The 25,754-nt window shown below is 35.7% G+C and overlaps 1 long non-coding RNA gene across 1 annotated transcript; it reads right to left on the reverse strand.

Annotated features, from left to right (window-relative positions):
• Window positions 1-4,593: 4,593 nt before the first annotated feature.
• LOC137856122 (uncharacterized) lies at window positions 4,594-25,353 on the reverse strand. Its single transcript, XR_011096210.1, has 3 exons — window positions 10,040-25,353; window positions 8,132-8,206; window positions 4,594-6,516 (listed from the first exon to the last, which is right to left on the reverse strand). It is a non-coding gene; the product is annotated as an uncharacterized lncRNA (long non-coding RNA).
• Between the last annotated feature and the right edge of the window lie 401 nt (window positions 25,354-25,754).

Here is a 25,754-nt window from a genome sequence, read left to right on the forward strand (position 1 = left end):
TTGTTTGAATCTGGGTTTGGAATATGGAATATGAAGTTAGACATGAAACATTTTGAATCACATTAGACACAATGCTAATTAAAATAGCAAGACTGGTTTCCCTGTTAGTGATCTCCATGTCTAGTTTTCATAATCTATAAGAACAATCAATTGTTTTACACAGGAAATAAGAAATAAAGTGCTTACCAAGAGTTTTATTCACAGTCAAGTTAACCTAATATCCCCACCAAAAGTATGTCCCACTCCTTGTATCAAATTCTCATTCTAACCTCTTTCTAATTCTCTTCTGATCCCTTCACTCCCTTGAGTGCTGATCTGGGAGCATATATCGTAAATATATTTGAGACTGGGTTACTGCAGATCTCCCAGAATGCCAGTACAAGGGAGCTAACTCTGAGATAAGTTCAAATTTAACCAAATTGGCACTTCATTGTTTTCTAGAATCAGTCCAGGTGTTTTGTACAAAGAATATATTCCTGTTATAAACCTTTTCAGCATAACACTAACAAATATTGCTTAAGAAAAAGGGAGAACAAGACTGGAACACAGCACAATAGACCATGCAAGACTCCTCACACTTAACAGATTTCTCCATATACAGTAGTCCTTAAACAGTCCTCTCGTTCTAAACTATTGAGTGAATTGCTTCCAGCTTCTCATAACAGAGTTGAAATATCTTTAACTTCTTTCTCTTATCATCTATAGAGAATAGAAAATGATTGAGTATTTTCTTAATTAAGAACAGTATTTCCTAAAAAAGCTTTCTAATCACAGATGGAAGGACAACTGTTTGGTAAGGACATGTTCCAGAAACTGATAAAACCCCTATTTTTGGAACTCTTTTAGCGAATGGATAAGATGTGAAAACTTTTGAACAAATGATTACTTCCTCGAAGCACAAATCACCCTATTAATTACTGCATGAGCTGTATGTAAGAATTTTCCATTTTTTATTTTAAATATTAATTTATTGATGGATCCCCAAATGTAAGTTTTCTTATTAGACTCAAATAATTATGCATTATCAAAGCTAAAACATTTGACTGGAGGATTTTTTCATATATTCCTAGTGCACTGTGCGTGCATTGCTTGAAAATTAATCAAACAATGCATTTTTCCATTTTGACTCAACAAAAAGAACTATTAGAAACACTTGGACAGTTTCATGATCTGAGGTTATGTAGGCATAGAGGAAAACAGACTTTTTTTTTTTCCTCTGAAAGAGAGCCTATTATATACTTGGCAATACACAAGTCTGTCCTGCAACAATAGACAGACTTACAGCTAAAATGGTGCAACTTTCTGCTGTAAAGGAAATGAAGATGTTTTATTTCCTTAGAAGTTATGTGAAGGTTGTTTTTCTGAGGCACTCTTATTGAATGCTGCTTCACTTTTGGTACTTGAAGAATAGAAAGCTTCTTCATGAGGTACAGTCTGGAATATTAGTATCTTTCCTTATCTGTACAAAATCTTCACTCATTACAGAAAATGCAAAATCACTTCTTTTCAGGTATGGTGATTTTACCTGGACCAGCAGCTAAGCACCCCTATAGCAGTTCACTCACCCACTCACTTCACACCCCAGTAGGACAGAAGAAAAGGAAGAACAGAAGTGAGAAAACTCATGAGTTAATGTTAAAGATATATTAATAGGTGAAGGAAACAACAACAACAAAGCACTACCAAAACACACAAACAAGCAAAATAATGGGAATTAATCACTCCTTACCTCCTGCACGTATACCTGCAGACCAGCCAGTCTCTGCACACTCATCTTGGAAGTAAAATTTATTGCCACATTCTTCCTCTACACCATTTTTCTTTGCTGAACTATTATATGGTATATTATATGGTATGCAATATCCCTTTGGCCAATTCTGGACAGCTGTCAAAACCGTGTCCTGTCCCAAGACGTGATCAGCAAGATTCATTCACCATTTTATAGTCCCCAGACCTCTAATCATTCACTTTACTGACACAAAAACAAGGGGATGAAGGGGCAGAACACCCTCATCCCCAGGCTACTTGCTGGGGGTGGAGGGGGCTGAGAGGCATAGTAGGTTTAAAAAAAAAAAAAAAAAAAAAAGCCTTGATGCTGTGGAAGCACTGTTCAGCAATAGCTAAAACTTGGTGTGTTATCAGCACTGCTTTAGCCACAAACCACTGCATTAGCACGGCACCATAGAGGTTGCATTTAAAATATATATATATACCCCAGGCAGACCCATTATATCAGCAGTTTAAGTGGACTTCTATTATCTTACTCACCAGCATATTATTAAACGCTCCTGTTCTATAGAGAAGATGTAAGACAAATGACTGAAAAAAAAAATAAAACAAAATGCTTCAGCTCAAGCATTGCTCATCATCATTATGTAGGGTGGTGGTGACAACATCATCATCACAACATAATCTATTAATTTTGTGTTTGTTATTTCATTCCAGGTTCTTCAGTTTTCAAGCTGTGGTCTTGATGTACCATGTAAGTATGCAATCCTTACCTTAGGCAAAAAGAGAATCCATTTTTTTTAATCAGTTCCATCATAAGTGTATAAAACCTTCCTTCTATATTTCCTTCTGCAATACCACAACTTATCAACTGCATACTGTGGGTAAGTCCCATAAGCACTTGAGTCTTCCTGAATCCCGCTGAACCTGCACCAAAATTTCTACAGACCTTGGAAAAGGCCTTTCTCCACATGCCACCAAAACAAGTGGACTTACCACTATATGCTTCTGCTCATACTGAACTTCTGTTAAACGATTCTGTTTATGCTCTATGTTGTGCCTGACTGATTCATCCTTCTGCTTTATTTCAGAAAGAAAATGAAGTAAGAGATGTCCTTTAAAATAAAGAAGGGATCATCATGCTATCAAACTAAACAAATAACTGCTCTTTTAAATATTATGTGGGTGGTTATGATTCTCTGAAAATCCACCCAACTATGTGAATTTCTAACTTAACTTCCTTGAAAATTAGTCAATTTTCTGTGAAGTAAACATTTCCACTAAGGATGTCTTAACCATGGACATCTCTGATAACACTAACATGTATAAAAATAAATGAAAAAAATACTTTTAAGAAAGCCTTTGTGAAAAATCTCTATAAGGAAATTAACTTCCTGCATATTTTCTTCCAGGTTTGTGTAACAATAGTGTATATCAATCAGTATGCAGAGCGGATTCATTTTCTCTTTAAAGAAATGGATGATAGGGTAAAGTCATTTGTCTTCTAATCTCAAGACTTCTATCTCAGAAACTTCTACGTGAATGATTTTCTTTTGGAAGATTAAATAAATTAGATAATATCAAAGGTATTTGTCATGATAATTTTCAGAGTTCAGCAAAGTGAATTCTATTTATTCTGTAAATATTATGCACACCAGATTCCAGACTTAGCCCATACCCCGAAGCATGTGTGGTGAAAACATGAGTTAAGCCTATTACATGCACACTAAGACACACAAAAAAAAAAAGACCAACATGTGTCCTGGAAAAAATATCTTGTCTGAGATAGCCAAACGATTACTTTATTTCCTAAGAGCATCTGCTGGAAGTCATTTCACAATGTTCTTTCCTCACCCACCAACAAAAAAAGTGGGAGACATCAGCGACTGAAAACTGTAAGAGCAAATAGTAAACAATGAACTAGCAGACAAGCATTGCAAAATGAGGCAAAACTTTGACCCAGCCCAGTAACAAAAGATGTCTTAAAACCATAAATGGTAGTAAACTAAGGTAATAGTGTATAAATAGTGTTAAATATAAAAGATGCACACAAAGTGGTCAATATGGCACACAAAGTGGTCAATATGGACTTCTAGCTGTGTAAGTAAATGAAAGCTTTTGTTAATTACTGGAAAGAAACCAAACTATGGAAGGAGAGTATGACTGCAGGCTGGTTACACTTTATAGCACCCACAGTTTTACTGTCAGGAACATATTTCCTCTGCTTTTAATGCACTACTTAAATTTCATATATTCATATATTTCAGGTATTTTCACAGTAACATATTACATCGTATACCAAATAAATAGTATTACTACTTCGTTTCCCACCACTTTTCACCAGTTTACTGTAGTGTTGCTCTTGTCCATTAAAATAAAATATGTCTGGATACCTCCTTGACATTAATAAGGTTGAATATTTCTCAAGCTTCAGATGATATACCTTATTTTCTTGTCTCTGAGGTGTTATTCCACACAGTGGCCTAATGTGAATAAAAACACCACAATCTAAGACCTCCTACATACTACAAAACATTTTTAGGTACTATCTACTAGTCACTTTCTGTCTACATCCACAAATATTGTCTTCTGTGCCCACAGAACGTGACATAATTTTTAAAGTAAGTCATCAGCAGCACAAACTGGCCACACATTCTACCTCTACAGAAAGAATTATTTGGTGAATCACAGGACTGCAGTCGTTTTACCCTGCTGGGAAGCTGAACTCCACCACAACCACTCTCTCTATCCTCCTCCTCAACGGAAAAGAGGAAGAAAAAAAAAAAAAAACCTGCCCAAAACCACACCCATGTGATGATGCATTTGATGCATTAAAAAATAACCATTACAAAGTCCTATCAGATGCCTTAAGAACCCACCTTTTAAAAAGAACTCTGAGGTGTACAAAGTCTATGCTCCCTCTAGAGACATAAAACCTTGAATTCTCTGGAGAAATTCAGATAAACAACATCTTAAATATTCACCAGAATAGGAAATTGAAAAACTTCAAGCCCCCTTGCCCACATGAGTATCCTAATAGGTACGTTCTTGTTCTTGATAATTCTTGGACTGACTTATTCTGTGCAGAAGGAAATAGGTTTTCATGAAGGACAGAAAAATTCCCACCCCTACCCCATAATGTTATGTAACTTCACATTAGAGGTCTTTCGTGTAAATGGGAGATAGGGGGGTTCAAAATACAGATGAAGAAGAAAAGTAAGCCTGCAAGTCTCAAGAGTGGCATAAGTAATAACAGAACATTGCAGGGAACTATTATACATATATATATTCTGGCAACAGGTCCATCATGTATCATTTTCTTGTCTATTTTCCTTTTCTAACCTATTATAAGACTTTACATTTTAGATATATTTCCTGTTACAAGGCTTCAGATTTATGCTGTATTTTATGAAAATAACAGCATCAAAACACTCTTGAATTTAAAAGTTACAGAGGCCTAGATGAAACAAATTCTTGGAGGACCAGAATTCTTTTGCCCTTCCATCTTTCATACAGTCCAAATAAAACACATTTTCCCCTGATTTAGTCTTTACCTCTTTGTAAAACATATTCACATATTCTCAGTAGTATTATAATTTCTATAATGTAACCCAAGACATTTTAATCTGCATTTTAACAGCAAAAAATAAAAAATAAAAAATAACAATTTAAACAATTTAACAAAAAAAGCAATTAACAAACTCTCTTCGCTTTAGTACTTCAGGCCTACCTTGCAAAAAAGTATGCAGCCATGCAATTTGTTCTATTTACCAATTTCTATTCAGAACAGCACCATCACCTGTGAAAGCCTTGAGACTGTCAAATACGTATAAATTAGATTGAATCTTTTTTTCTTTTTTTTTTTTTTCCCCAAAGTGAATACACTCTGTGTGTCACTAACGGCTGTGTATCATCAACCACATCAGAAATTTATAACTATTCCCTCATATAAAGTAAAAAGCACAGAGGTACTTTACATCATCTGTGTATCTGTAATTGTCAGCTATGTCATCTCAGGTTTTGAATAAAGACTCAGCTATAATTAAATGACTTTCTAGGCTGAATTCAGAATTTTAGTCAATATTGCTTAAGTTTAAACAATAGCTCTTAAATTCAATGTAACATTTGCTACTGTTCCTTCACTGAAACACTTAACAAAGGTGCTCAGTCTCTTTCAACATCTATTACCATGAAAAGCCAATGTAGGTGGTAGCCTATATTATCACATTGCAGTTAATTGCCTTTCTGCATGTAGTTTTCCTCTTAGCTGTTTAGCATGCAATTATTATTATTAAAACATTGCATTCTGGTAACACCAGATGCTCAAACTGAAATCATGGTCCCTTTTGTTAAGAGACTGTGCTGTCTCTTAAACTATTCTTAAATAATTCTTAAACTAATTTCTGTCCTCAAGAAGTTGGAGTCTAAACACACAAAACAGACAAACAAGCTCATATGAGTGGAAAACTATTCTCCCATGGAAGAGAAGGATATTACAAATGTGTTTATTAATAAGCACAATGCTGACCTTAATTCTGATCTTACTAATGAGAATATTTTAACAGCAGCTAATGAGAATTTTGTAACTGACTTCAAAGAGGTTTTTAACTTCTGAATCCAGATCTTGTAGAAATCTCATGTGTTCAATGATTGTATTTCAAATGCAGGCTGCAATTGACCTGAAGCATCATTTCATGGATTTTGTAGAATAAATTCCCCATAGGTGGCTATAGTCCCATATTGATATCTTGTTTTCTTCTTCCACTCTTATTTTATTCTGTAGCATGGCTTGAGAAGAAATATAACACTGAATGAAATACAATATTTTAAAAGTCATCCCTTCAAGTAAAACTTTTTTCTGATTCTGTCATCATTGACACACAAAACACCATACACAATGATCATTATATATATATATATACACACACACACACACACACACACATTCGTGATACTCTGATATATTCAGTATCTGTAAGTAAAGAACTTTATGAGACTGATATCAGTTGATGGCTCATCCTTGCACAGAAGCTAAGTAAGAAAAAAAACAGGATCTTAAAAGCTACTAAAAAAAAATCGCTTTAGGTAACTCACAGTTATCACTATTCCTTTCCCATAAACCTGGCTAAAGCAATTGAAAATTGACACACTCCTATATTCTAATAATTATTGTCATCTAAATTACATTTTATCCAGTAATAAGAAAATTAACTTTTTTTTTTCAGTCCACTCACTTAAAGATGTAGGTCAACCCCAGTTAGCATCTAGAAAAATCAACTGTTAAAGAGTATGTGCTTTTAAACAAAGTGAGTCTTCTACATGACAGGTCTTGGAAAAAAAAAAAAAAAAAGTTCTTAATAGTAGATATGTTTTATATCCAAAACAAAGAAAGAAAGAAAAAATATGCTCCATTGTGCATCATCATTGTGTAGAGATAATGAATTGCCCTTTGTCAGATCCACTCAGTTATGTTCATTTGTAGCAGTAAGAATTAATCCAAAGACAGTTTGCCAAATAGAATTCAATGACTGATACGAGAAATAAAGCAACTATCAAATGAGACATTATTATTTGGTGAACTGCAGAAGGCATCTTTTTTAAAAAGGTGCTTTTTGTAAATCAGAACTATTGTTTATTTGTCAGTCTACTGACTAAAGCTAAAAACACTTTAGGTGATTAATCATGCTGAAAGTACAATTCCTTGAAAAAATGTTCCTGTCAGACTTTCTCTTCTAATTCATCAGGCATTTCTTTGCTTTCAGTTTTGGTGTGTACTTATGCTCATGCTAGTCTTACTGAAGTGCTAAGTGCCTTACTGAACAGAGCCATGTTTATCATGATTTATTGATATGGCATCTTTAATAGAAGGGACAAGGAATTTATACAGCAGAAATGCATGCAAAGGCAATTAAACATGCTTTGAAGTGTGTCATCATCATATTTTATACCCTAAAGGGCTATTGGAAAAAGATGGAAATCAACTTCACAAAACAATATAAAATAGCTTTTATTTGGCATTAGCAAGCTGCCAGAACTGTTTTCTGAAGGACCATTTTAATCTTCTTTGTCTTTTAGTGTCAAACATGTGATGACACCTAGATTTTATTTAAATTGATGCCAACAGTATTTCTTTGTATTTATGATAAACCAATTGAAAAAGAATAGTTTAGCTTTCTCAGATGTTACTACAGAAGACCATCAACACATATTATGTTAACAAGTTAAAATGCTTTATTTTGTTGATTTCATCTTGCTTCATGCACTCCTTTAGTCTCTGTTAAAATGTCAAACTGCTTCACTCTTCATCTGCAATACAGAATCATTTACTTCCTGCTCATGAGGACAGTTTATCCTTGATAGTGATTAAATTAACCGATAACCCCCCATCAGTGAAGCATCATACCTGTTAGAGTCATGAACAGCAAATAGTGAACAGCTCTCCAAGGGATTTTCCTTGTGCCAGATTTTCATTGTGGAGCTATTTCAAAACAAATTTAATGTTATGGCCTGATGTTCAGTGGTAAAGCTGTTACCAGTACCCTCATTTACATGCTTTGCACAACTATACTAAATTAATGTGACGATGGTGGCATGAAATGTATTAACCTCTAAACCACTTTTTACCATTCTGTTGGAATCTTTAATTTAGCCCCCTTGCAAAGAGCAAGCTGTGCCAAAAAGTTACAGAAGCAGAACAATGTAGTAGTAAAACTATCCAGAAAACCTGTTCCTTATTCATTAGTTCTCAAATATTCTCAAATGTTTCAGTCTCACATATTTACAAGCTTCAAGACCTATTAGTTATCTATTATTTTAAGTATGAAAACTTAGTAATGGATAAAATCTTGTACGTGCAATAGTAGGTAGGTTTACTTTCTAACACTGTCAATATACACAGGCTTAGCAATATTAGAAAACCACAGCTACAGAAAAACATATCAAGAGTTCCTTATCATACACCAAAAAACTGCCCAAAAATGCAAAATGAGGGAGCAAAGTTGAACCTCAAACACAGAAACACGTTAAGAACAACAGCAATTCTAAAACTGTTTTAGAATAGTAGACAGCCTTAAAAGGATGAGAAAAACAAGTTCACCCTCAGTACGCTTACATTGCCGTACCAGATTTCAATACTCTGCCTGAAGTTTGTGGATTTGCAAATCCAAAGACAAAAACAAAACAAAACACACATTGGTCTAGCTTGTCACACTCCATATCACAGGCCATTATAACTCCATCATGTATTCCTATGTTCAACTGCAGTAATTGCTGTTTAATTAAGTGTAAATTTTGAGAAAACAATTTGATTTGGCTTTGGTAAAACATTTACTGCAAGAAGGGAGACAGTAAACCCACCACTACCTCTACCTGCAGCCTGAAGGAGTGCTGAGCATCCTACCTTGCAATACACAAGTACTTTAAAGGTGGTGAATTTAGCACTCTGATAGTAATTTATTCTGGCACTTAATTATCATCATTGTTAAAAAGCTGTCCCAAATTCCAAATGTGAATTACTGTGGTTCAGTTGCTAGACATTAATTATATCTCTCTCTGCTGGATTTAAGTGCTTTTTATCAACCACTATAAACTCATATGTTGTAATCAAGTGACATCTCAATTTTATTTTAGATAAAGTAAACTGATTGAGCACAGCTTCTCACAGCAAGGCACTTTCTAATCTTAGGAATATATCAATGGTTCTCTTCATCTGCTCCAGTTTTTCAGCACTTTTAAAAATATGGACTTTGTAGAGCAATATCTCAATGTCATATACAAAGATCTACAACTTCAATTTCTTCTGTTTTGTTTCAAAAACTAAAAAGTTCATTAGTCCTTTTGAATTGAACCACACTGAACTGTAGGGAAGAATTTGCAACAAGCTCTTTTCTGAAAACAAAATATTCAGAGTGAGGATAAGTGGAAAAAAACCTTTATCAATTCAGCAAGGTGATAACTAATTAGATATCTCAAGAGGCAGGCAATCAGCAGAATAAGCCAATAAACTGTCATTAAACGTCATGCAGCATCCATTCTTGATTGAAAACCATATGTTTACAGAGTATATTTTTCACCAACAATTCAAAAATGTGTTGCAAAAGAAATGCTTTAAGTAATTTCCAATGTTAGAGCACAGTTCGCATTAGTGTCACATAATTTTTGGCATCCAATTTAGTTTGGGAAGCACACCCGTCCTTTTTAGCTACTCATAGAATTTATGTTAGACTATCAGAACAACACCTGTTATGTGTAGGGCTCATACCCAAGAGCCACACAGAGAGATGCAGAAATGTAACTGATTTGGAGAAATTACCTTAAATGGTGCCTAGACTGATTCCATTTGGAATCTCAATGGTTGAGAACTGCAGAAGAGCAAGGATTAAGACACAAATTCCCAATGAGACATATATAGAGATCATGATATTCATAAACATTGTCTTATTTGACAGAAAGTAAAATACATGGATGTCCAGGCATACATAAATATGTATACATAATATACATAAACATGTATGCCTTACAGGGTTCCTTTAAAAGAGTTGTTGGTAAAACAGGCTTTCTGGGGATCCCCATAATCTGGAAGATTACCCAATTACAATTATCAGGAAGCAATTTATCAGTCAAGCCCACTTATTCTCCTTTACTGCTAACAGCTCCTACCTGACTCACCTTTAAGCACAGCTGCGTAAACCTTACTGTTTAACCTTACTGTTTAAGTTCCAGAGTGGACCTTCTCCTCCAGTCAGCTTGTTTGTGCATCCATGGGCACATGCTGGGAACTCCACGTTACACACCTGAAATATGTATTAGTATTAAACAGTATTGTAATATGTTTCCTTCCTGAATAACTAAAATAAAATATACAAAAATAAATAAATGGCTGCAACATAACAACATCAAGTAACAAGTTCTGGATGGTCAGTTTAAAGGTCAAGCTCCACCAGACACTCACAAAAGCTCCCCTGAGGTGTGAACATGTTTAGAGGTTTTAAAAACTCCTGCAGGGTGTGACAATGACCACCAGCTAATAGTTATTTGTGCATTAAGTAAAAAAACTTAGGGTTTTTTTAGACTAGCAATAGTCTACTGGGATTCGTTAAACCAAAAATGCCAGATATGCATTCCTCAGGCAGTATCATTCAATAGCACAAAATAAACTGATCTGTATTATTAAAAATGTAAAAAACAGTTCTAAAGCAGCTAATATTTAAAATGTATTACCTGATTTCTAATTCATCTGTTTCCAGACAAATATAAAAGTTCCCAAACTTTTGATTTTGTTTTCAGATATTACCACACCAAAGATTTTTTTTTTTTTTTTTTTTTTACTAACATCTACCTTTTATATTAAAGACTTCTCCTTGGTATAGCATTAAATGCATTCTCCAAATGAATCTTTAAAGCTTTTGACAACTTAAGGAACTTTAAAAATAAGCGTTAGAAAATATTAATATTTCCCATTCCCTTTCATATGTTTGCAATAAATAAACTCTCGTGCTCACAGAAAATAAGTTAACCATACAAAAAATTCTACATAAGTGATCTAACATTATTCAAACTCCAAAACACCTCTAACCCTCTAAAGCAGTTCTCTGCTCCCTCTCCTATTTATACTCATCACATTCCCTCTTACCTTTTGTTCATGAAGGAAAACAGTTCAAGTTTATCCAATTTCATTTTATAAGATAAATTATCTTTTGCCATGATTATCTCAGTAGCCTTATCTGCACCTCTTCCAGTTTTAATTCCTCTTCACTGACGAATTATAAGAATTATGACTGAAAGAATTTAATATATTTTAATATCTCTAAAATACTTCTGTACTTTACTTAAATAAGTGTTTGGATGTTGTACTGAGTACTTCTGATTTCCTATCCAAGATATAGTATATAAAAGCTTTTGCTTAGGTTCCTCTTTTTATATTTTTATATCTATTTATCTATTTATTTATTTAAACTGAATATTGTGAAGTTTCAAGTGTCAGGATGTTGTTACTGTACCTTATCAATCACAAAATCATGGATCTGGAAAGGACATCAACTAACTGCCCACCATAGCAACCCCTGAAAAGCACAGGCAATATTTTTATTTAACCAATTTTTTTCACAAATGACAAGGATTGAACAAATTTGCTGGAAAATCTTACCTTTTTGGGTTTTGTTGTTCATATTTATTTTGGCAATTCATTACTGACTTTAGCACCATATATTAAGCCTACTGAGAACTAATTCTCCCTTTCATCATCTCAGTAGCTTTCTATACATCTGTTGTAATGCCCCTATCTCTCCCTGCATTTATTTCGCCTGTCAATACCCAAAATGAAAATGCCAGGAGCTCAACTATTGCAAATGCATGGTTAGAGCTGGCTAGAGTCACTTCAGCACCCATGTGAACCCAGCACAGATGAGTGTTACAAAGCATTCAGCAACATCAAAATATCTATCCATGCATATTACACCTACAACAACCTTTCCTTGACTTTTCCCTGAAATAGACTGACAGAGATTTCTTTTCAGAAACAGATATATTGTACCATTTGCCTGTACCTCATAAAATCAGGTTTTAACTTAAAGCTGTTCTCTGAAACCTGTGTAAACAGAAATATCCCAACCAAGAAAAAAAGAAACAAAAACAAACAAATAAAAACCCTTCAGAGACAGCTTGAAGACAAGCTAGTTCTGGTGATTTTGTTTGATTGTTTTGAAAATTTCCATTGTTGGATCAAACTTCAGAGATGATTCAGAAGCTATACAGCATATGAGACCAATTTTGACTAGTCCTTTCCTATTGATCCTTCCCTTCTCAAGACAGACTACTGATACTGTCAGTATTAGTTTTGAGGTGTTAATCTTTGTTCAAGAATAATGTTTTCCTTCAGCTCTGATTTGGCTAGCACTTAGGAGGGCAAATCTAGCACATATTTAGGATTTGTAACTGAACAATCAGAGCTCTTACAAGGTTTTCTACATTCGCAATTTGAAGAAATTCATATTTACATAGCTTACATATTAGCTGTGGCATTTTTGCATGTTCTTTTTAAAATTTAACTTGAGATATTTCACTGCTTTAATCTAAAAAATGTGAAATAATGATCTTTTCCAGAGCATATAACAATGTTTGTTAGAGTTATGAAATATCTTGCAAATACATACCAAGCTGTCTTCTCAAGTGGCCTGGCTCTAAGCCTCATGAATCAAAACAGCATTTAATCTCAAATTAAACTTGCTAGAAGATGAACAATAATACTTTGAATACAAGGTCATACATAAAATGTTTCATTTTTCATTTGCCACTCATTATGACATTTTAAAACAACTTTCAAGCATTCCAAAAGTACTGTAGGACCAATGTTTTCACTTGATTAATTTTTGTCATCACACTTACATTAATACAGCTGTAGCAGAAGGCATCTGCATAATGTTCCTGTAAGAACTAAGGATGTGAGATAGAAGGTTTGCAAGCATAGAATCAATATTGATATTAATAGTTCTTGCAAACTGAATTATTACATAATTGAACATAATGTGTTAGGTCACATTTCAAAATACTTTGATTTTGTAAATAATTGGTAAATAAGTTTTAGTTCTGCATAAATATGAATGCACTAGTTCAGGAATCTCTGAATTTACACGTAACTGTTTAAAACAAAACTAATGTGTATATATATATATATGTGTGTGTGTACATCTAGCCTAAGTCTTATTTGTAATATAAACATTAAGTAAAAAAGAAGCAATATAGCGACACTATACTTTTGTATCTTCCAAGGCATTTTCTTTGGCTTAGACACATGTAAGTGTGAAAGTTGTACCATATTCAGAAGGAATAATTTACCGTCACTCAACAAGGTGTGTGCTTAGCTACAGACAAAGTCAGAATGTTAATTTCTGCATGGTGAAAAGCTGTCTGGATTTCCTGATCTGAAAAGCTGAGTGACACTGCTTTACTTGTGTGGGGTGAGAACAATGTTATGAAGCCAAAAAAAATAAAAACAATCTATGATAGGTTATATAATATTATTAATATTTCTCACAGATATTATTCTCCTACTCCTTGCATGCAGCAGAGTGTACACACTTGCACAGTGCACATAGAAAAGGGGTGAACAGAGACATAATGATGAATAATACAGAATCCTTTAGCCTCACAAGCAAAGTTGAGGTTAGACAAAAACATGTTAGAGATAAAAATTAGGTTAAGCAAGGAGTCAATCACCAAAACAAGATTTCTTGAAAGCAGATTCCTTGCCATAAGTCTTGAAACTGGGACTGGATAGCTTACTAAAAGATAATTTTCAGTTTCATTACCTTTATGGTATGAACATTTTACTGGAAATCAAGATTTTGATATCAGAAATCAGAAATGATTATAGTGATAACTTGTGACCTAAAATTCGACAGGCCTGTGGTATGCCTCTAAAAGAGCAGAAACGGTAGCAGTAAGTCTAGCTACAAAAGTTTATTTTCCAAGAGGAAAGGGTTGTGCAAAAAAAAAAAAAAAAAAACACAGAATATATATGAAAGCATATATTCATGTACAAACAGGCACATACATATGTATATCCACATGCAAAGAAAATTATACAATAGAGGATTCATGGATATGTTTTCTTCCAGAACTATTGTTACAGCCTGAAAGAGAAAAAAAATATTTTAGAAGTCACCCTCATAAAGTAAGGAAGAAGACAAGGAGCCTATGGAAAATATTGAAGATCAATATAAAGTTCATGAATTAAAAGGGTAAATGTGTGTTACTTTGCTTTCAAATTTCTTTACTTCAAAAGCACACTTACATTTTTATGGGGCTTTGATCCTGAATATCTTACAGCCCATCATGAATTCTGAATTTAAACATATTTTGTAAAGACATTTCAGATAGAATTTGTCAATGGGTAAAACTTGCTTCTGACACATTCTTTGTAATACTTATTTGCTGACTTTTGATAAGTACTAGTTTAACAGAGAACTTTTTGTTTCTGAAATGTATACAAATGAAGATATATGCGACCTTATTCTAGAACAGCTAAATGCTCTTCTGTATATTTTTCTCCTTTTACCCTTTTTAAATGCAAATAACCGCTCAGCTACACCAGTGCCATTAAGCACATATTTTTGGTTTGGGTACAAAAGCTATTGAATTACTAATTTATTATCAGTAGCTGAGTGTTGTATATCTTATATATAGTCTATATACATCAACACAGAAATAGGAATAAATGATTAATGATTGGAATTCCTCTTTGCATGGCAGATAGGACCATCTTTATTCAAGCACATTTGTTTTTTTTATCAAAACTGAGGTTTGGGTGTTGAGTTGGGCCCAATAATCCCAAGTGACACAGAGACAGAAACAAGGGTGGATTTTCACGATGTGGATAATTGAGGACAACCAAGCTCCTGAGCACTTATGATGCAATTGCTATCTGTCAAACAGTCCTGAAATCAAGGAAATTCTGATAGCCACTGATGTAATCAAGAGTCAGAGACCAGAAATGGAAAACAATGAGAAAAAACTATTGCCAGTCACACAAGAGCAACAGCAACAAACCCAGATAAACTCCTCTGAAATCATTAAGGATAACTATATATTTCTGTAATGATCCAAAATGAGATAGCACACAACAGGGAGGCTCACTTTCACCTTGATCTCCATAAGAGCTTTTCTATAATAAATGAGTACAACAAACTGTAGTAAGTCATCCCCCAAGCAGCTTTGCTCCAGGCACACACTCAGCAAGGAAATAAAAGATCTTTCAACTAATTTCATTTTTAAAATCTGACTGCTGTTCAGTTAAGTTTTGGTTATTGGCATTTTAATTCATGCAAGTTCTTTGAAGGTTTTATTTCTCTTTTTGATACACGCTTCAGCTATTTCTCAAAAAAAGCTCTCTGGGAGCTCATGTCATGTTAACTGCAAATTAAAAGAAGTGAATTGGCAGTGCCAAAGCAGACCAATTTTATTAAATTATTTTTTAAACACTGGGGAAACTTTAAAACAAGGGAAACAGACTAAAAACTACGTAAAATCTTAATCCTTAAAGTGGCTGTTATTAAAATTGCCACAATAAATTTCCAGTTTTCCTTGATTCATTAAGTATGTGCATTCCTTTTTCCTGTGTGGTCTATAACATTTATGGGACCAAGCATCCTTTGAAACTGTACCTGTTACTCTAAATATGTTAATGGTATTTTCTTTATTTTCTACTTTAGGATTTGTTAGTGTTCATCACTGTTGTATTACAGTGATGGATACTTACAGTCAAGTAAGACAGTAAAACCTTATGACGTGATTCATCTTACCTAAGTCACTCATCTTACCTAGCACGTATTTTGTGTCTAAGCTTACTAACCTGAACATATCCAGGACATCCCAGTCAATTAAGACGCCTAATCTGCATGAAAGTCCTGTGATGATTCACATTCATAACTTAGTCATCTAAATTCTGCATATCTTATCCATAACGCCTTGCTTCATTCTGCTTAGCTCATCAGTTGAGCAAGCAGCTAGTCAGTAAAGCCATTTCAAAACCAACACCATTAAAAAGCAATGAGACCTGCTGACCTCTATAAAAGCCAGAAATCCTTGCACATTTCTCTGCCTCTTGAAGTTATCAAAGCAGTAATGGTGTATGAGAGATTTGCACTGCTGGGGAAGTCACATCATTGTATTCTGCTGGTTTGAGCTGCACAAGCAGACCTGGGGGGAAGAATAAAAAAAAAAAAAAGAGGCACAGGAAAACGTAAGATTTTCTCACCCTACTTCCAGCTTCCCCAGCCCACAGACAAGAGAAACAGAACAAAACAGTTTCACATGCTTTCTCTGTGTCTGTCTTTAAATTAAGTCAACACTGGGGAATGTTACCATTCTCCATACTGCATTTCTGTGAGCACTCACCTCAGACTCCTGACTCTGTGATAGGTCTTCACTGGTAGTCACTGCTGCAAAGCTTCAGAGACACTAAGAAAATCCTTGGATGTTCTCAATGCGGGGAGTTTGACTAAACTCTCCAAACCCTATTTCCCACCTGGGCCTACTATAAGATGCAACCCATCAGGCCACTCTACAATCTTTGGTCAATCATGGCAACTGGGAGAAGTGTGCAAACACTGAAGGAAAGCAAATGTCATTCATATCTTCAAGAAGGGCGAGAAGAAGGATCCAGGAAACTACATGCTAGTCAGACTCACCTTGATCTCTGGGTAGGAGGGACTGACCAGAGGTTCATGCTGCCATACAGAGGGGGCCTCAACAGGCTGGAGAAGTGCATTGACGACATGGATCTCATGAAGTTCAACATGCAGAATTATAAAGTCATGCACCTGTGGAGGAACAACCCCAGGTACCAGCACAAGGTGGGTGCCACACAGGTAGAAAGCAGCTCTGCAGAAAAGGACCTAGGAATTGTGGTGTACACCTAGTTGAACACGAGTCAGCAATGTGCCTTCAACGCTAGGAAGGCTAACAGTATTCTTGGCTGCATTAAGCAAGTTATCACCAGCACGCCAGTCAGGAGAGCTGATCATTCCCCTCTACTCAGCATTGGTGAGGCCATGCCTGGACTTCTGTGTCCAGTTCTGGGCCCCCCCACTAACAGAGTGTCGTGGACATACTGAAAGGCATCCAACACAGGGCCATCAAAATGATCTTCTGTGAGGAGGGGCTGAGAGGATTGGAACAGTTCAGACTAGAGAAGGGGATTCTCAGAAGGGATATTATCAGTATCTATAAATACCTGAAGAGAGAGTGCAAAGAAAGTAGAGCCAGACCCTTTTCAGTGGTGCCCAGTGACAGAACAAGAGACAACAGGCACAAACTTAAACACAAGATGTTCCACCTAAACGTCAGGCAGCATTTCTGTACTGTGCAGGTAGGTGACAGAACACTGGCACAGGCTGCCCAGAGAGGCTGTGGCATCTCCCTCCTTGGAGATATTCAAAAGCCTCCTGGATGTAGTCCTGGGCAACCCCTGCTTGAGCTGGGGTTGGACCAGATGGACCCAGAGGTCCCAGCTAACCGTTCTGTGATTCTGTGAAGAAAAGCGATCCTTTCACAGAAAGTTACATTTCATGAAGTACAAGGGAGACTTAAAGGAGACTCCTTAAGCTTCAGGCACCAATAGGTATATAAAAAAGGTGTCAGAAGTTTTCAACCTCTCTGGCAGAGTTTACCAGCACACTGTAGAGTTTATCAGCATGCACTTCCTGCTAATTGAGTTTTGTTAACCTTTTCTCCTGCAACAACCATTTCTTCCAGGATTCAAGACACCCCCTCAGGAATTGTGCCTGCCCTCATCTTCTTTTTCTAACTCCATGCATCCCTGTTTGCCCCAGTGCCTCAACCCCATTCAATTTCTTGTACACCATACAAAGGTATGCCACAAACACACATATTGTCATCCCAGCAGTGAAAACAAGCTGTAATCCACGCATTTAGGTCAGCAGGAAAAAGACAGAGGAATGGAGACAGCATACATTCACATAAAACACTGCAAGAAATGTTTCTGAGGAAAAAACAATGATCCCTTACTGCTCCCAAAGTGGTGATCATGTCTGAAACTCCTGAGATCTCAAATCTCCTTTACAGCAAAACACAGCTTTCATCCACTGCTGCGTGAAGGGCATCCATTACTGCTACTGAGTTTGGGACCATGATGTGTATAAATGTGGAGCCTGACTGCAAAGTACCTGATGAAGTACAATACCTGGCACTGTTAAGATGCAAAACGTGGGGAGTTTTCATTCAAAGGGCTCAGATCCAATAAAAGGATTGCAACCCTGCCCTTCTGACGTATGTGTGATTCCCATTAAGATAAATGTGATGTTGTTATTGTTTTGTTTTAAATTTGAGGAAAGTTATAAGCGTGGTTACGAGAAGAATGTTTGTACTATGCAAGTTCTGTTTCCAATAATAATTTTGAATTTAGTGGCCAATTTTCTTCAAATTTTAAAAGCTATTTAACACTTTGCAAATTTTGCTGCTATTAAGAGACCTCTTCTCTTAAAGAAATAATAGCAATCTTGGCACTCGCTTTCCTTTCATTTACTTTGGAACAAATTTATAGTAAATCAAATTACACTATTATCAAATTATAATAATTAAGTTACACTGTATAAGCCCACAAGCTGATTATTTATAAAAGTTTTACATGTTTCTTTCTGGGACAGATATTTTTTCCCTGATTTACATTCCTGCAGCTTTCATCTAGAGAAGAACTTATATTCTACAAACATATCAAAGTTCCAAGTATCAAATTTTTTCTTTGTTCCTCTTTTCATTGTAGGAACACTTTGGCATGGCCTTTTTTGTCTTTGCTTTCAAACTTAACAACTGTAACTGTTTTATAAATGAACCCATTTGACTGTTGGAGATTAGTATTTTTTTAACATATTAACATCCTTAGTTCATGCCAGCAGCTAGTGGCTGGTAATGAGGAAATAAAGTAAAGCTGTTAAAAGGGAGAGAAGTGGCATCTTTCCTCATCAGACAGACAAAGAATCCTGCAAATACAATGACATATACCTAAAATGGTCACATTTAAAATGCTGCTCCACTTGCAACATGAATTTTGAAGTAATTCAAAGTACTATTTTCAGTGCTACAAAATCTTCTGGTCTAATTGATCCAACCAGTGATAATCACTACCCAGCTGATTCCTTCAGACTCCCTTTTAAGGGTACCAGCACATCAGCACACTGCACTACGCTGCAGTTACTAAGGCAACCAGTGTGTGAAGCAAGCAGAAACTGTGTTTGTTCACCTTATACATTCTGCTTCCAAAGCAACCCTATAAAATGATGCATCTAAAAACCTAAATTTTTACACACGAGCAACATATAAAAGACCTTTCTTTATCTTTTTCTTTTTTCCTCTCTTTTTTTTAATTATTTGTGGAATAAGGGAATGTAGATTCATAACAACCATGAGAGAAGCATGATGCAAGGTAAAGAGTAAGCATTCCTGGCAAGTTATCAGCATGCCCAAGCCTACAGTAGACAAACTTAGTCCTTCAACATACCAGCTATTCACAGGGGGTTGAAACAACACAGATCTTCATTCTGTATATAAAGTTTCTGCCATACTCACCAGCTGATGCCTGCCTGAACTCCCACGTAACTGTAAGGTTACTCCACAGTGCATGACCTAGGAGGATTTACCCAAACCACAGGCTTCAATGTGCCCTGTCCTACATGATTTTAAGTTTGGAAGAAACCAAACCCCATCCCCTTCCTCGTGCTTACTTTTCTTCAAGAAAGCAGGTCAAGTAATTTTTATTAAAATATTTAAGTTTAGCATATGCTATACTGTTCAAAAGATAAACGCTTCTGATATAACAAAAAAAATATGAAGGTTTTGCAAGGCTTGAGGGGGTTACAGGATGGAATTAGAAGAGATCTGCCTGGCACAAAACCTATCTATGTCATCCAGCAACATTTGCAAAGTGTTCTGCCCTGATCTCTAATTCACTTTGACATTAGAAACGTAAAATCTCCTCCTCTCTTACTGCTTTCACCAAGTGCAAAACCAATTAGACCTCAGTGGAGGAATCCAGCCTCCGAGGTTAGCGCGGGTGAATGTTCTGATGAATTAGCTGAAATATTAATGTAGCAGAAATAATCACGTTACACACTGAGGGCTGAGACACTAATTGTATCTTGCACCTTTATGTGCATCAAATGGTATTTAAAAGGATGCAGAGCAGCATCCCCTTTGGAGAAAATAGGCTATCCATCCCAGTTTGAGTCGAACTGCCAAGAGAGCTCTTCTTTGGAAGGATTCCTTCTGCAGTCGATGTTAGCAGCTTTGTTTAGAGCTACTCAGAAATTTTCTCATGAAATAAACTCCATCAAAAGTGCTAGTTTGTTGAGCTTCAAATTATTTGTTTGATCAGCTGTGTTTGTTCTTCTGTGTCCAACTCAGAAGACTTAAAGATCTATTTTAAACACCAAGGAGAGGATTTGCACGTCTACTTCCAAACTGTTCATCCAAACCTCCTTTTATGGTCAGAGACACTGGACTTTATAGAAAATGATTTACTCGCACAGTGTTAGCCCTGCAGGAAGAGTGGAGTTACGTACTACGCTTCCCTGATTTTCTCCTCTGATGGTAATGGAAACATGGACAACTGGTTCATGTGCAGGCATCTAAGTTTCATCAGACTATTTGTGCCCTTAAAGACTGATCAACTGTCTCTTCTCAGTATATTTCTGTCCTCAGAATCCTCAGACAAGGATTAGTGTGGTCATATGTGAAATTCCTATATGAGTTATAGGAAACTTCTGTAACTGTGCACTAGACTTGAGAGAAACCCTGCAGGAAAAGACAAACATACAAAGTGTTTCTGTCAGCCTATCAATGTAGCAGAGAGACTGCAAAAGTGGCTGTCAGAGAGCTATATTTACTATCTGAAACCTTAGCTGGCAGCAAGCTGCAATTCTGAGTTGCATGGCAAGATGGAAGAACCTCATGATCCTGTTAACTCACTAACTGTACACAGCCAGCTGTGTTTCACCTCACTTTTTCCCTTGCAAAGTCAACCTGATCCAGCCTTGAGAACAAGGATCCAAGTAATTCAGGCTGTCCAGAATCAGAAATTAATTTAACATAAAAGAAAGAGGAGAATCACATATTTCCAGACAGATCTTAGGGAACCTGTGCACATACAATGTCAAGGGAGAAACAGTTTGATTAGATTTTAACGGCTTTCTAATTTTATCATTCATTTTATACATGTATGCTACCATTGAAAACAAGACCTTGTGATACAAGCAATGCAAATTCCTTTAAAAAACAGACGTTGATATAACATTTGATAATTTAAACAGTTTACATGCATGGGTTGTTTTTGACCCTGTCTTCCTCAAATAAGAATAATACTAACCTACAACTACTCTGATGTTCATCTATTTGAATTAATTGAAGGTTGAAAAGAACAGGTAACTGCAACAAAACCTAAACTGATGTCTTATAAAAGGTAACTTACAGAAAAAAATATTTAAAGCTTTAAAGACATGATCTTGTGATATGCTCTTTCTACGATTATACTTTTTGTAATAAGTTCTGCATTTTCTCAATGGTCACAATTTTTCCAAGTCTTAACCTGGTAAAAAGAAACACAGTTAATTTGATAACAGCTTTGTTAGGAAACTGTTGGGACTATAGTTCAGGCAGGTCAAAAGAAAAAAGATGGAACCCAATATTTCCCATCTGAGTAAAAAGATGAGGGAGTGACTGGATGCAGATAATTCTCTAAGCCTTTACATGTATGTTGATTTCATATGCCTGCAAATAATAAAATAAAACATCTTTATCACTGCAACACTGTTGGGAAACATGTCTGAGACTCCTGGGATTTCTACAACTTCTCCAGCACACTTCAGTTCATACACAGTCTACTGGTCATGATTTTGCCCAACAGAATCGTCTGTACATAAATATTCTTTTCATGGTTGTGGTTCTTAAGGAGCAATTCTTTTGTGTATACATATACTTTTCTTTTGTGTATACATAGACTTGAATAATTCTCCCAGAGTAGTTCTTATTCAAGGTGATACAGGGAACAACAGATTTCATTTTTCCCATCAACCCATTTCTGGTAGGCTATATGTGAGATACATTTTGAGATCTTTGTTTTTGATGAAACTTTCTAATCTGAGGTTCTTCTGTCTTGCTGACAGTCAATCAAACAATCCACTTACTAGTGAAGTCCTGTTATATTATAGTGAAAAATTGATTTTGCTATTTAATCCTATCTTTTGAAAATGTGACTCGACAAAGTATGGTAATATGTACATTGTGCCCATTCTTTTCTTGGCAGCAAATCATCTCAAAATGACATATATTATTAATTAGCATGTGTTTTAATATTTCCTAAGCTTGGAGATGTAACTCAGTGTAGAAACAACTGAAGTCTAACACCTAGCAACACTCTCTTACCATCTGTACCTTGCTGACTTGTAAGACATTCACTGAGAACAGGTTTTTATTCTCTGCCACATAAGAGGTTTGCATGCCCTGTCCTTTCAGGGCCTCTTCTCACATAAATTCTGGCCTGATCAATCAGATACCACTGGAAAAAGTATGCACAGATTGCACCTTACCATTCCAGGCTTTTTGAAAGTGAGTTAGGATGAGAGTAGGTGAACCTGTACATATTTCAAGACACAAAGTTTTATAAATGCATTTTTCTTATCATTAGATTGTAGACTGACCTACAGTCTTGATGAACACAGCCACAAGAAATCAAGAGAGTTGTATATTAGCACTTAGGACACTGATAAATTATGGCCTTACCTAATTGAACTCTGCTGGATCATCAGATTTCTGTCACAGACTAATGAAAACAAAGAAGATTAATGAGATCACCACTGAACTAATGGTATTTGATTCTATATGGCTAGCTGTGGAACAGCTGTCCCAGCACTACAGAAGGTTAATAAAGAGCAGAATAGTCCCAAGCACGGTTACATTAACAGTGACAAGCTCAGAAGGGCAGAAAGATATCAGAAATCCTTCTCTTTCCTTGTCTCAAGTTTAATTCTGATTTGGAAAGGTTTCTTGTCCACAATAATTTCTATACATCTGAATTTTCACATATGGAGGTTCAAGCATCCAAAACCAAAGTGTATTTTATAGCTTTATAGAACATTTTTTCCTGTATGAATTAGGATGAAAACATTCAGAGCTCCAAAATTTCTGCTGGTGTTGCACTATAGCATTACCTTACAACTGCAAATGACAAAACCAAAAATGTGTATACTGCAACTGCACTTCACTTTTACTGGTGTGTCTAATTTGTTGCTAGTAATAGTAAAGTATATATACTAGGATGACAGTGCTTCTTCCTGTGCCGGTGGTTCCATTTGAGGCACATAGCTCAGATGACCCCGAGTTACTTTCCAGATCCTTAGCTTGCATAAACTGGAGAAAATACCACATCTGATCTAGCATGAGAGTACAACAATGGTAGCCATAACAAGGCAAAAGAAACCAGTGAAAACAGTGCAAGCAGTAATACCTTGGGAGATTATTATCCTTCCAAGTAGTTTGCAAACATAGAAGAGAATTATTTTCCATGGGATACATATGTTGGAGTTTAATTTGTATTTTTGTGCCAGTATTATAATTGTTATTACAGAGTACACACAAACTTGGAGGATACTGAATGATTATCTCCTTAAAATGTAAACAAATATCTGCCTAATCTGCATGCGCAACCCTTTCAGTTGTTATAAATACCCTACTGAGAGCAGAAGTTCATTTAAGCAAATATAGCTGGCTATCTGCAGTTACTGTTATTCCAAAGCTTTCATTGTGGAAACCCAGTTCTAAAATTTACACCCATTTGTGCCAAAAACACAGCCGTTATATACAATAAGAATAGATTTGATTTTGAATGTTCTCAGGGAATCTTGAGTAAACAAAACATTGAATATTACTTAATAAAGCCAAACTCAGCCAGCGCTTTAAGCTTTATGTCAGACTGACTACTTGCTACACTTAGACACAAAGCTCCAAGAAATGCCTTTGATTCAGAGAGTCATTCTTCACAGCCCCTTTCTTGTTTCTAGGGTGATATACTTCCACAGGTACAAAATAATTTCCCTTTTACCGTTTAGTTCTCTACTGAAGTGCATTGTTTATATGGATCTATCCTCTTCTCCTGTTTTCTCTAAAACATTTTATGTGATGTCTGAGGACTCCAAGATTAAGAAGTTATTGCAGGAGTGCTTTAGGAAGGATTGTTCCTTTGTGCAGTGGTTCACATTACAGGGTAATCATCAGTCAGATCCTGGCACTGGAAGAACCAGATTTACTTTACAGCTTGGTCCAACCAGTTACTGAGTAACACTGCTGCATTGCGCAGGGAGCAGTAGCATGGCTGAATGAGATGCATACCTGAAAATAAATTTAAGGAAATGGCAATCCTTTGATAGCTTAGAAAAACGAACAAGTGGCTCCATATCACCTCAAGTAGGTATCCAGTGGCAGTAGTTGAAGAACTACATAGTGGTTTTGATTGTGAATTCTGTGCAAACCATATGGTTTGCTGCTAATCTTTCTGCATCTTTTCAAATTGAAGTTCTACCTACTCATCTTGGAAAAAATACTCAGCACACGTACATACAATCTTGTGCACCTCTATATAATAAAAGAAAAATATAGTAAAGTCATCAGTATTCACACATTATTTTCCCTCAGATTTTCTTTGCCTGCATCCATGAAAATAACCATACTTATTTGCTCTTTAATTCGTAGCTTTGCAGAGTGAGTCTGATGACTCACTGCTCCTACACAGTAAATTCAATGTTATTTGTCTGATCTACCACACTTGCACACATCAGCTGTCTAATATAGACAGTGTAGATTAGAAATGCATCAGTCTAACTCTTTGCCTGCATCAAAAACTGCTCAGCACACATCAAGTAGCCATTTGTCCAGCAGCTCAATCTTCTCTCGTTCAAGAGCTCAAGGAAATCCTAGGTAAATAGCTGAAGTTTTCCTAGACAGAATTTCTGACTGAAACAGAAAGGAAGCATAAATGACGTTCATGGGTTGAGACAGAAGCCACACAAAATTCAGGAGTCTCATTTTACTATATAGTTCTCTTTAAAGGTGACTCACAGTAGTGATTCTAGAAAAAAAAAAAAAAAAAAAAAAAAGTCCAGAAAATGTTCTAGAGCCTATACAAAGAGATGCTTGTGACAAAACTAGGTTAAAAATTAAGTCTTCCCTCTTCAATAATGAAGGAAACACTACTTGCTAGTAAATTTGAAAGAAAAGAAAAAAAAATATCTGGAAGTACGTATTCTTAGAAATTTATCTTTGTCACATATCCAAGAAAAACACAATAATGAAACACAATAATGAAACACAATAATGAAACAAGATCCTTTAGCTCTTCCAAACTATAGAAAATTTTTAACATATATTGTCTCTCCATAAGCATAGCATCTCATCAAACATCAGCTTTTTCATGAAGGATCTCATCTGACCAGTGTTAGACAAAAAGGTCTAATATTTCCTTTAGC

Source organism: Anas acuta, chromosome 4, assembly GCF_963932015.1.
Source record: "Anas acuta chromosome 4, bAnaAcu1.1, whole genome shotgun sequence".
NCBI classification, from domain to species: Eukaryota; Metazoa; Chordata; class Aves; order Anseriformes; family Anatidae; genus Anas; species Anas acuta.